Source organism: Dasypus novemcinctus, chromosome 6, assembly GCF_030445035.2.
Source record: "Dasypus novemcinctus isolate mDasNov1 chromosome 6, mDasNov1.1.hap2, whole genome shotgun sequence".
Lineage (NCBI taxonomy): Eukaryota > Metazoa > Chordata > Mammalia > Cingulata > Dasypodidae > Dasypus > Dasypus novemcinctus.
Window position 1 is genome coordinate 25,221,660 of NC_080678.1, and position 11,868 is coordinate 25,233,527.

Genomic DNA, 11,868 nt, shown 5'->3' on the forward strand with positions numbered 1-11,868 from the left:
CAGCACAGGTGGAGGTGGACGGTCTGAGGTTGTTGGTAGAAGCACGACAGCAACAAGTAGAGGTGACGACAGCAGCAAGCCTTGCAGCACAGCTTGGCCATTGGCACTGGAAGGCAGAGTGACAGGGGTCAGCCTGCCTCTACCTGACGCTCACCAGAGTGGCATCTGCATGGGGTTTTTATGCCTCAGAGGTCTGGTCACCGACGTCCTTATCAAGGGAGTGTCCCTCTGGCCGGCATCAGGCCAGTCCATATCAATCTCTCGCAGGAACGTCTGGTTATCATGTGTTACAAAAACATGTTTTTCTCAACTTGTTTACATTCTCACTGTGGCCAACATGTTTACAATTTTTGGGGGATTCAAGATCATTAATAGCGTTTCAATATACAACACAAACTCCACTTCAAGGTCTTGAGGGGATTCTTGACCTCACACCCTCCTTACTACACCAGGGGGGGAAGAGAGAACATTTGTTCCATAAACTTCCATGGAGGAGACAACTTCTTGCTTCCACAGGGCCCCAGGAACTGGCCATCACGTCTCTGGCTCTGAGTTTGTTACCAACCTGTCCCTGAGCATGTCATTAGGACAGGGGGATGGGTTAGGCTTATTGGCTTAAACTCCTAGAGCTGTGGGTGCATTCCACCACCCCAACCACAGGACTTAGAGTGGAGGAGGGATGAATTACAAAGGAAGTTCTAGATACTGTTTCCCAGAGGGATCCTGAGAAGCACATCTTCCAGTGACTCTGGCATGCCTCTTGTGATGTCTTCTAGAAGCCTCTGCTTGGATACCTACAATCTCAGGGAGCTTACTGCTTGCTCTCTCAGCTCCTTTAATCTTCAAACAATGCCTAGAGGAGCCATTTGGGGCTCCATTTTAAAGCCGCATGGGACATCTTTAAAAATGGTTCTTTCTGCCGTATATCAACTTTAGGCTTTTGCTTTTGACATCTGGATGTCATAGTTATGTCCTTCGTCAACCCTGCCTGGACACTTTCATCAGTTGGCAGGCCCTGGCATAAGGCGTGTGCTTCTGCATATTTTGTGAATTTGTCCCCTTGGACATAGCCAGAAAATATGCCTGAAAGATGAGAAGACTGGAATAGCAAGTGTAGTTTCTCAGGCCTGGGCCTTCTAGAGCTGAGAGATGCTCAGGGACTCTTCCATTTTTTGAGGCTCTTTGTATGTTGAAAAATGAACAAATTTCAAATACTACTAAACTTAACCCTTAACTTTTAATAAAGAAACACTCTTAATGTCCTTTCCCCAACAGAATCCAGATAATTGTGTCAATCTCAAGACGATTTGAGGATTTATACATTACGTTATTGCCTCTCACTCCAGTCATAGCCACAACTGTAGGTGGAGAATAAACGTCTTCTTTCATCCTATCTGAATACTTCCAAATTCTTGGCCAAATGGCCTCTGCCTTTGTGCCCAGCCCTGCCCTAAGCTCATCAGCAGACCCGACTCTGGGCGAGTGATCTGCTGAGGGAAGCAGAGCTCCTGTTAGAGATAGGGCTACCATGTTGCTGAACTCCAGGGGCTGTCTTCCCTATCAGAGTCCGTGTGAATGATGCCTCTTGCAGTGTGCAGGGCAGAGCCTGTGTGTTCAGACATGCTGGCCCAGGTGCAGTGATGTGATGTCCAAAAAGATGGATGAAAACGTTCAATCCCAGTTTATACACCCACCCCAGCTCACCAGCCATTGTCTTAACTAAAGTCACCAAACAGCAATCCTCTTGGGGTTAGGTTCTCCCTAGTGTCAAGTGTCAGAAATACAGGTTGGCCAGGATTCTCCACAGGTAAAGAGTCAACCTCCAAGGACGCGAGATAATTACTATAATTGGCAATTGTAAGGCAATTCATCACTGTCAGCGTAGAAAACATTCTGTTGGTTGAGAGGCATTTACACGAAGACAGAATGTGCTTTGGACTAGAAGGAATTCCTAGAACTTCTTGGTTTAAGCAAATCCAGTAAATGAAAATCTTACTTGATACAAAAAGGTTAATTCAGGGGAATTATTTACTTTGCAAAACCTTCACTTTACAAAAAAATCTCCCTGCAGTATTTCCTTCTACACCAAGCCCTCATTAGCATGTTTATAACATAAGACCATTTTATAAAAACCATGATGGCTTCATCACGTCTAGGGAGCGGTCCTGTTGTGGAGCTTGATGGGCATCAGGGTTGCAAGACACACCAGGAGCAGAACCCCAGCTGGCATTAACCAGGACCCTTGACCCCTATCAGAGCTTTGCTCCCTGCAGCCAAAAGCATTCCCAACCAACGAGAATGTAAAATAGTACAGCCATTGTGGAAAACAGCTTGCTTATTCCTCAAAAAGTTAAACATAGAATTACCATATGACCAAGAAATTCCACTGCTAGGTATATACCCAAAAGAATTGAAAACTGGTAAAACTGGTCCACAAATGTTCACAGCAGCCCCATTCTCGATAGCCAAAAAGTGAAAACAACCCAAATGTCCATCAACTGATGATTGAATGAATAAAATGTGGTATAGCCATACAATGGAATATTATTCAACCAACGCAGGAATGATGTACTGATAAATGCAGCAACTTGGATGAATCTCGAAAACTTTAGGCTAAATGGAAGAAACAGATGCAGAAGTTCCCATATTGTACAATTCCATTCCATTCTAATCCATAGAGACAGAAAACAGATTGGTGGTTGCCAGCGTCTGGGGAGGGGAGGAAAGAAGGAATGATTTCTAATGGGTACTTTTTTTTTAGAGGTACCAGGGATTGAGCCCAAGACCTTGTACATGGAAAGCAGGTGCTCAGCCACTTGAGCCGTATCTGCTTCCCAATGAGAGCTGTTTTTCTCGTTTGTTTCTTTTGTTTGTTTTTTTTAGGAGGTTCAGGGGATCGAAACTGGGACCTTACACATGGGAAGCAGGTGCTCAACTACTTGAGCTACATCCACTCACCATGGAGTTTTCTTTTGTTCCAAAATAAAAGTGTTTTAGAACCAGACAGAGGTGATGGTTGCAGAACTTTGTGAGTTAAATGCCACCAAATTATACATTTTCAAAGGGTGAAAATGACTAATTTTATGCTATGTGAATTTTATACTTCAATTAAAAAAAGAAGTGTTACTGGCCGAATCCTCCTGTGGTCCCTGGGTGACCGCCATAGGTCGGGGATACCATCATGGATTTCACAAGAGGCAGAGAAATCCTGGCTCTGAGAGACGGAGTGAGTGACTCATCCAAGGTCAACAGCAAGTCAGTGGGCAGTCAGCAGCAGGCCGCGGGCCCTCCCTGCCCTGGCAACCCACCCCTGCCCTGGTGTGCTGTCAGGGGATTCTTCCTCCAGGAGGCAAAGCTCAATCCCCAACCCCTGCCCCCTTGAGTGAGGGTTGGAGTTAGTGACTTGCTTCTAGTAGAGTATGTGGAAAGGGAAAGACAGTGACTTGACAGGGGAGAGACTTCACAAGTCCCACCTTCACTCCTGTTAATACCAAAGTTCACACTGTCAGTAATGAGACAGGTCGGTGTGATGGGCCCCCTGATACGACGCGATGGAAAGGGCACGGCACCTCCGTCATATTCTTCTCCAAACCCATAACCTCAGTCTAATCATGAGAAAACATCAGTCGGTCTCAAACTGAGGGACATTCTACACAACACCTGACTGCTACTCTTCAAAAGTGTCAAGGTCATGAAAGGCAAAGAAACACTGAGAAACTGTCACAGACTGGAGGAGACCAAGGGGACATGATGACTCAGGGCAATGTGGGATCCTGGAACCAAAAAAGGTAATTAGTGCGGAAACTGGGGAAAGGTGAACAAAGTCTGTAGTTTAGTCAATAGTATTTACAGGTAATTATGTTTAGCTAATAGCGTTAGCATGGATCAATGTTAATTTCTTAGTTTTGATAAATGATCCATCACCGTATAAGATGTTACCATTAGAGGAATCAGAATGAGGGCCACTCAGGAATACTCTGTCCTCTCTTTGTAATTCTTCCGTACATCTGCAATTATTTTATTTTTTTTTTAAGTTTTTGGTTTCTGTTTTTAAAGCCCAGAGATAATTTAAATTTACAGCCCTCCCTCCCCCCCTTTTTTTTTTCTTTTGGATAGGTGAGAGCAGCATCATGCCTCCATTGCACATGTGGCCGATAGGGGCAGCTCTGGCTTTTTCTAAGGAAAGAGCTGCTCCACATCCCCCAAATTCTGCAGGATGCCACACCATGCTCCTGGTTTGGGAGCTTAGCCCAGCTGCCTGTCAGAACGTGGCAGTGCCCAGGACACTGATGTGTCAGGGAGTCTCAGCCAGATAACTGGGCCTGTCGAGCCAGGGAGGAAAATGAATACAGCCTTGGGGCTATGTGGATGCATGGCTCACAGAACTTCTCAGAATGATTTTTGGGACTTAGGGAATCTCATGATTCAAGAAATAAAGTTAATCAATTATGGTCCATCAATCAACCTTATCAATATCATGCACACAGAATGGTCAAATTGAAAGGAAATCAGCCCCAAACGTTTCATGGTTTGACGGAGGAAAAAAAGTATACCTTCCCCACTGTGGGGTTCCAAGGATGGCTGCCATCGATTTCTTTTCTCCCAGAGCAGTATGTTGCTCACCTCATCAAGCAGTCATCCCTTTGTGGAATCTCTTCTGCTCTCCTTGAATCTGGACTGGCCTTGTAACTTGCCTTGACCAATACTATGTGGCTGCATGATGCTGTGATTGTTCTGGGTCAAGCCTTTAAGAGTTCTGGCAATTTCTACTTTCCTTCTTGATGCTTGCTTCCATGTAAGAAGTCTTTGAAACTTGAGACCCTAAGACCATTGTGCTACAAGCAAGTCCAGACTAGCCTCAAGGAGAGACCGCAAGAAGGGACGATGAAGTTCCGGCTATGCGAATGAAGCCTTGGACCTTCCAGCCCAGCTCAGCTGCTAGTGGGATTTAGCTGAGCGAATGACATCAGCTGGTGTGTCAGGGTGCAGAAGAATCACCCAGATGATCAACCCACAGTCATGAGCAATAATAAATCATCGTTCTTTTAAACCACTAATTCTGGGGCTGATTTGTTATGCAGCAATGGATAACTGAAACACCCACTAATGTGCTTTTTCCTTGTTACTTGTCTTTTTAAAAAACTTATTTTAAAAGTACTTATCCTTCTAAATTTCAACTCTTTTCTTTAAACTCAAGAAATCAAGTTAAGGCGGTGGACTTGGCCCAGTGGTTAGGGCGTCTGTCTACCACATGGGAGGTCCGCGGTTCAAACCCCAGGCCTCCTCGATCCATGTGGAGCTGGCCCATGCACAGTGCTGATGCACGCAAGGAGTGCTGTGCCATGCAGGGGTGTCCCCCATGTAGAGGAGCCCCACGCTCAAGGAGTGCGCCCCGTAAGGAGAGCCGCCCAGCATGAAGAAAGGGCAGCCTGCCCAGGAATGGTGCCACACATAGGAGAGCTGACACAAGATGACGCAACAAAAAGAAACACAGATTCCCGTGCCGCTGACAACAACAGAAGTGGACAAAGAAGATGCAGTGAATAGACAACCGGGGTTGGGGGGAAAGGGGAGAGAAATAAATAAATAAATCTTTAAAATAAAAAAAAATCAAGTTAAAAGTAAAGGTAGACCTAATTTGTGTTAAGTGGTTGTAGAATAGTTCTGACATATTAAATAAGGATCTAGAAATCAGATTACATTATTTCTCTGTTCTTATCCTCTGTTGGTTTCCTGTCTCAAATGTGAATAAAAGCCAAGTTATCCATATGGCCTGCAAGACTCCATGTTATCTGTTCTCCACCCCCTGCTGCCCTGATGACAACTCTTCCTACTCATTTCCTTGATATTCCTTGAACACTATAGGCATGGTTCACCTCAGAAACTTTGTACTTGTTCTTCCTTGTTCTGGGAATGTTCTTTTCCTAGATAAATTAATGACTTGCTACCTCACTTCCTTCAAGTCTTTACTCAGATGGTACTTTGTCCCAGGAGATTTTTCCTAACTCTATTTAAAACTGCTTATCTCCCCTTCCCCAGACCCTCTGTAATCTTTGTCTTGCTAAATTTTTCTCCATAGCACTTATCACCATTTAACATACTGGGCATTTTTATTCATCTTGTTTATGTTCATCTCCCTTAGCTAGAACTTCAGTTCTAACAAAGCAGAAGTTTTTTGTTTTGAGTACTGATGTAAATCCAGAAATTAAAACCATGTAGGCACAAAGTTGGCACTCATTAAATTTTTTTTGAATGGATGAATGAATTTTATAAAATCCAGAGTCCCCAATCTGGATGGTTTCCATCTGAGGAGTGGTAGACAGCCTCACCTATTGGCAATATATAGCATTACAATTCAGCTCTATTAGACAATAAGAAGGTAGATTCACAAGAGTGACATTGAGGGAATCTCAATTCTATAGACCAGGGATTAGCAAACTTTTCCTGTAAAGGGCCAGATAGTAAATATTTTATGTAGTGCAGCCAGATGGTCTGTACTGCAACTACTCCACTTTGCCATTGTAGCTTGAAGGAAGCTCTAGACAATATGTAAACAAATGAGTATGGCTATGTTCCAATAAAATTTTACTTGTGGACACAGATTTGAATTTAATATAATTTTATGTGTCGTGAAATATTGTTCTTCTTTTGAATTTTTTCAACCTTTATAAATGTAGAAAACATTTTTGGCTTGTAGACCATGTGAAAATAGATGGTGGATCAGAATTAGCCAACTAAGCTATTGACAATCTCTAAGTGACCCAAAGTGTTAGAGAGGAATTCAATTTCCAGGGAAAATGTCTAGAAGACTATTCACTTTTAAAGGAGCATGATTCATAGTATGATGTCTTGAACAATCACAGTGATTTCTGCATCCCAGATGCTTTTATAGCATATTCATGAGTGAGAAAACTTCGGGCAGTGGCCAAGTGAGAAGAATCAATATTTACGCTGGGAATGCCAAATACACTAACTTCCTCATGCTTCCTTCATCTGAGAAGGAGATGGCAGCATGTGGGGGGAGAAATAACATGCCATCACAGGTAGGTGGACTTGGGATGTTGAGGATGTGGTTAAAGCCCAATGCTGTGGGGAAAAGCTGTGAGTCTGATCCCTTGCATGTGATGATTAGGTCCTCTGGGTCTCTTGGCTACAATGTGTACCATTGGCCCCAGACAGGTATCTCAGGTAGACAGGAAATGTCACAAGGGGGACGTCTTCAGAAGAGGATCAGTTCCCCCAGTGCCCTCCTGGCCACAGGAGTTGAGAGCCATTTAGTAGTCCAAATAACAGACAGTGCTCAGTGGCTTTGGGCACAGTGCAGGGCTTGGTGTATTTAGGGTGTATGTTCTGGTTGAGGTAGGGGCCAAAGATGACAAGATATTTTGTCCTGGCAAGGGTTATTATTTTTTTTAAAAGAAAATTTAGCAAGAAAAATTTCAAACACATACAGAAGTAGAGAGCAAATTAAAATGAACTTCTATTTACCCATGCACCTGGCTTCAAGAGCTGTCAATCCACAGCCAAACTTGTTTTGTTTTTTCAGGTCCTGGGGGCTGGGACCTCGTATGTGGGAAGCCAGCGCTCAACCACTGAGTCACATCAGCCTCCCTGAGTTGTTTTTTCATTTGTTTTGCTTGTTTCTGTTTTTCAAGGAGGCACCAGGAACCCAACCTGGGACCTTCTATGTGGGAGGTGGGAGTTCACTGCTTGAGCCACATTTACTCCCCAAACTTGTTTTATCTACAGCCCAACCCTAGGTGACTTTAGAGTAAATTCCAGCTATCACATCATTTCCTCAAGAAAAGGCTCTTTTAACTCTATAATTCATTACTTAGTATTCCAAAACTTAGAATTTAGAAAAATGAAAAAATCTAGTTAAGCAAAAGTAAAGAATAAACATCATCTATGATCTCACCATTAAGACATGGCCACTGTTAACAGTTTTTCCTTCCGCACTTTATAAAACAAAAAAGCATCTAGTACTATACATAGCCTCTGAAACTTGATTGTTCACTTATTAATATGTCTATGACACATTTTGCCATACTAATAAATACACACTTGGATAATAGTTTTTAATGACTCTAGTTGTTGTCCATTTTGTGACTAGACCATAATCAAAACCATTTCTTTATTGGTGTGTATATAGGTTTTTGTTTTATTTTATTTTATTTTTTGCATTTTAATTATACTCTAATAAACATCCTTGACCAAATATTTTGTGTCCTTGTTTGATTATATCTTGAGGATAGATTACCAGAAGTAGAACTTCTGGGGTAAAAGTACCCTAATATTTAAGACTTTTTATTCATATCATCAAGTCGCTTTCTAGTAAATCCATGTCAAAATGATCCTAAGCAAAGAGATGAGAGGTGGAGGCGTCTTTGGGACATGGAGCTGCCCTGGATGGTGCTTCAGAGGCAATCACCGGACATTGTATATCCTCACAGGGCCCACTGGATGGAATGGGGGAGAGTATGGGCCATGATGTGGACCATTGACTATGAGGTGCAGAGGTGCCCAAAGATGTACTTACCAAATGCAATGGATGTGTCATGATGATGGGAGGGAGTGTTGCTGGGGGGGGGGGGGGGAGAGGTGGGGTGGGGGGTGGGGTTGAATGGGACCTCACATATATATTTTTAATGTAATATTATTTCAAAGTCAATAAAAAAAAAAATGATCCTAAGCAAACAGGCAATGTGTAAGAGTGCATGTTGCCCTAATCCTTGCCAACACCCAGGATTAATATTTTTATAATCTTTGCCAATCTGATAGGTGAAAAATGGTGTCTTGTCATTTTAATTTGCATTTCTTTGATCACTAAGGAGGTTAAATATTTCTAAAATGCTTGTCGGTCTACTTCATTTATATAGTTTTAACTCTGTTATGGAAATTTTCAAGCGTATAAAGTAGAGAGAATGCCTCTGTAGCCATCAACCAATTTGAACATTTAGCAACACATAATTAATCTCGTTTTACTTGTATCTTCCCACTTTCCCCTCTTCAGGTACACAAATACACTGGATTATTTAAAAGTTATTTCCAGTCATCATATCAACTGTAAAACTTTAGTGTATATTTTAAAGATAAAGTGTTCTTTTCTAATGTACTCATTAGATTATCTTTTTAAAATTTTATTTATTTCTCTCCCCTTCCCCGCCCCTCCCCCATTGTCTGCTCTCTGTGTCCATTTGCTGTGTGTTCTTCTGTGTCCGCTTGTATTCTTCTCAGTGGCACCGGGAATCTGCGTCTCATTGTTGTGTCATCTTGCTGCATCAGCTCCTCGTGTGTGTGGTGCCATTCCTGGGCAGGCTGCACGTTTTTTGTGCTGGGCGGCTCTCCTTATGGGGCACACTCCTTGCGTGTGGGGCTCTCCTATGCGGGAGACACCCCTGTGTGGCAGGGCACTCCTTGCGCGCATCAGCACTGCGCGTGGCCCAGCTCACCACATGGGTCACGAGGCCCTGGGTTTGAACCCTGGACCTCCCATGTGGTAGGCAGATGCCCTATCCATTGGGCCAAATCTGCTTCCCTCATTATATTATTAATAAAATTAAAAGATAATAATTTGTTAATACCAGAAAGTATCAAGTCAACGTTCAAATTCAAATGTCCCTGATTCTCTCTCCACCTCCACATCTACCTCCTCCTCCACCTCCTCCTCCACCTCCACCACCTCCTCCTCCTCCACCTCCACCTCCACATCCTCCTCCACCTCCACCTCCACCTCCACCTCCACCTCCTCCTCCACCTGCACCTCCTCCACCTCCACCTCCTCCTCCACCTCCACCTCCACCTCCTCCTCCTCCTCCTCCTCCACCTCCACCTCCACCTCCTCCTCCTCCTCCACCTCCACCTCCTCCTTTACCTCCTCCTCCGCCTCCACCTCCTCCTCCGCCTCCACCTCCTCCTCCACCTCCTCCTCCACCTCCACCACCTCCTCCTCCTCCACCTCCACCACCTCCTCCTCCTCCACCTCCACCTCCACCTCCTCCTCCACCTCCACCTCCACCTCCTCCTCCACCTCCACCTCCACCTCCTCCTCCACCTGCACCTCCTCCTCCTCCACCTCCTCCTCCTCCTCCTCCTCCTCCACCTCCTCCTCCTCCTCCTCCTCCACCTCCTCCTCCTCCTCCGCCTCCACCTCCACCTCCACCTCCTCCTCCTCCTCCACCTCCACCTCCTCCTCCACCTCCTCCTTTACCTCCACCTCCTCCTTTACCTCCACCTCCACATCCTCCTCCACATCCTCCTCCTCCTCCACCTCCACCTCCTCCTCCACCTCCACCTCCTCCTCCACCTCCTCCTCCTCCTCCACCTCCTCCTCCTCCTCCACCTCTACCTCTATATTTTTTAATTAGTTGGTTTATTTGACACAGAATCCGTACAGGGTCCACACATTTACATACAGTTGATGTGTCTCTTAAGTCTCTTTTAGTGTATAGATTCCTCCTCTCTCTTTTCTTTTTCTTGACTTCATTTGTTGAAAAAACTGGGTCATTAACCCACAATCTGGATTTGGCTGACCACCTCACAAGAGTGTTTAATGTGTTCCTCTGCCTCCCACACTTTTTCGTAAATTGGTAATTAGAGGCAGAAGCAAGATCAGATTCAGGTTTGATCTCTTGGCAAGACTATTTCATAAATAGTGCTGTATAATTTGTAACACCTTACACGACGGGGCATTTACCATTTTCTCTTGTAAGATTGGTTGGTGGGCTCAGACGATGCCAGCCTGACCTGTTCACTATGAAGTTTGTGATTAGTTTTCACTGAATATTTTTAGCAGCCGTTCCTGATTATTGCCTGGGTTCATTATTTCATTGGGGATTGTAAAATGGTGATATTCTAATTCTGTCATTCTTTTGCATTTTAGCTGAAATTCTATTAAAAAAAACCTTTCTAACATCAGCTGTTCGGTTACTCTGAAATATAGTTCATGCTAGAAAAGCAGGTAAACATTTGGTTCTTTCTTTCTTTGCCAGTTTCAGAATAATGAATTAGTTCCCTGGCCTCTTCCAAAAGTTACCTAGGAGTAACTTTTTTTGTGTTTTTTCCAAGGTGGTCCAACTTTATTGAGAGGTGACCTGTCACAGAAGAGACAAGTCAAATAGGAACCACTCTGTGGTTTTAAGGCCTGCAGAAATACTTATGAGTTGTTTTTTTAAAAGCGCATTTATCAATTCAAATATTTGATTTGTTTCAATTCAGTGCAGTTATTATTTTTTTATGTTCAAACTGCCCTCCTTTGGCCAGTGGAGAGCCACCTCAGGTTGACCCTATGTCCTAGTCACACAATCAGAGAAGTCTTTGATAGCTTTGATTTCCAATATGACAAATGTTCCCTCTCATTTTGTGTCTTTAAAATCATAGTTATTAGTAATAAAAATATTGTTACTTTGACAATAACAAGTAACAGATTACACACGTTAATGCTCTTAGGAACCAAGATATTCACCTTAAAAAGGATACATGTACAAAATCAAATAAGTTAACTAAAAACCCAGTAATTCTAGGTTGCAATCAGATATTCTGTGTAAACTCATTATATAATTTCCCTTTAAATATTTTCTACAACTTTTCACTTAATCACCTTGAAACAATAGCCAGCCCAGCAACAAAGAAAATTCCGTGTGCCCAGATTGTGGTCTTTAACTATTTTTCCTATGAAACTAGGGCTGCTTGGATACAGACTGATGCCAGGTCTGGGACAGGAAGTTCATACAGGTTTTAAAAAATTATTACAGTAACATATATACAAAATAATGTTTCCCATTTTAACCACTTCCAAGTATACAGTTCAGTAGTATTAATTACATTCACAACGTTATGTTACTATCACCATCATTCATTACCAAAACT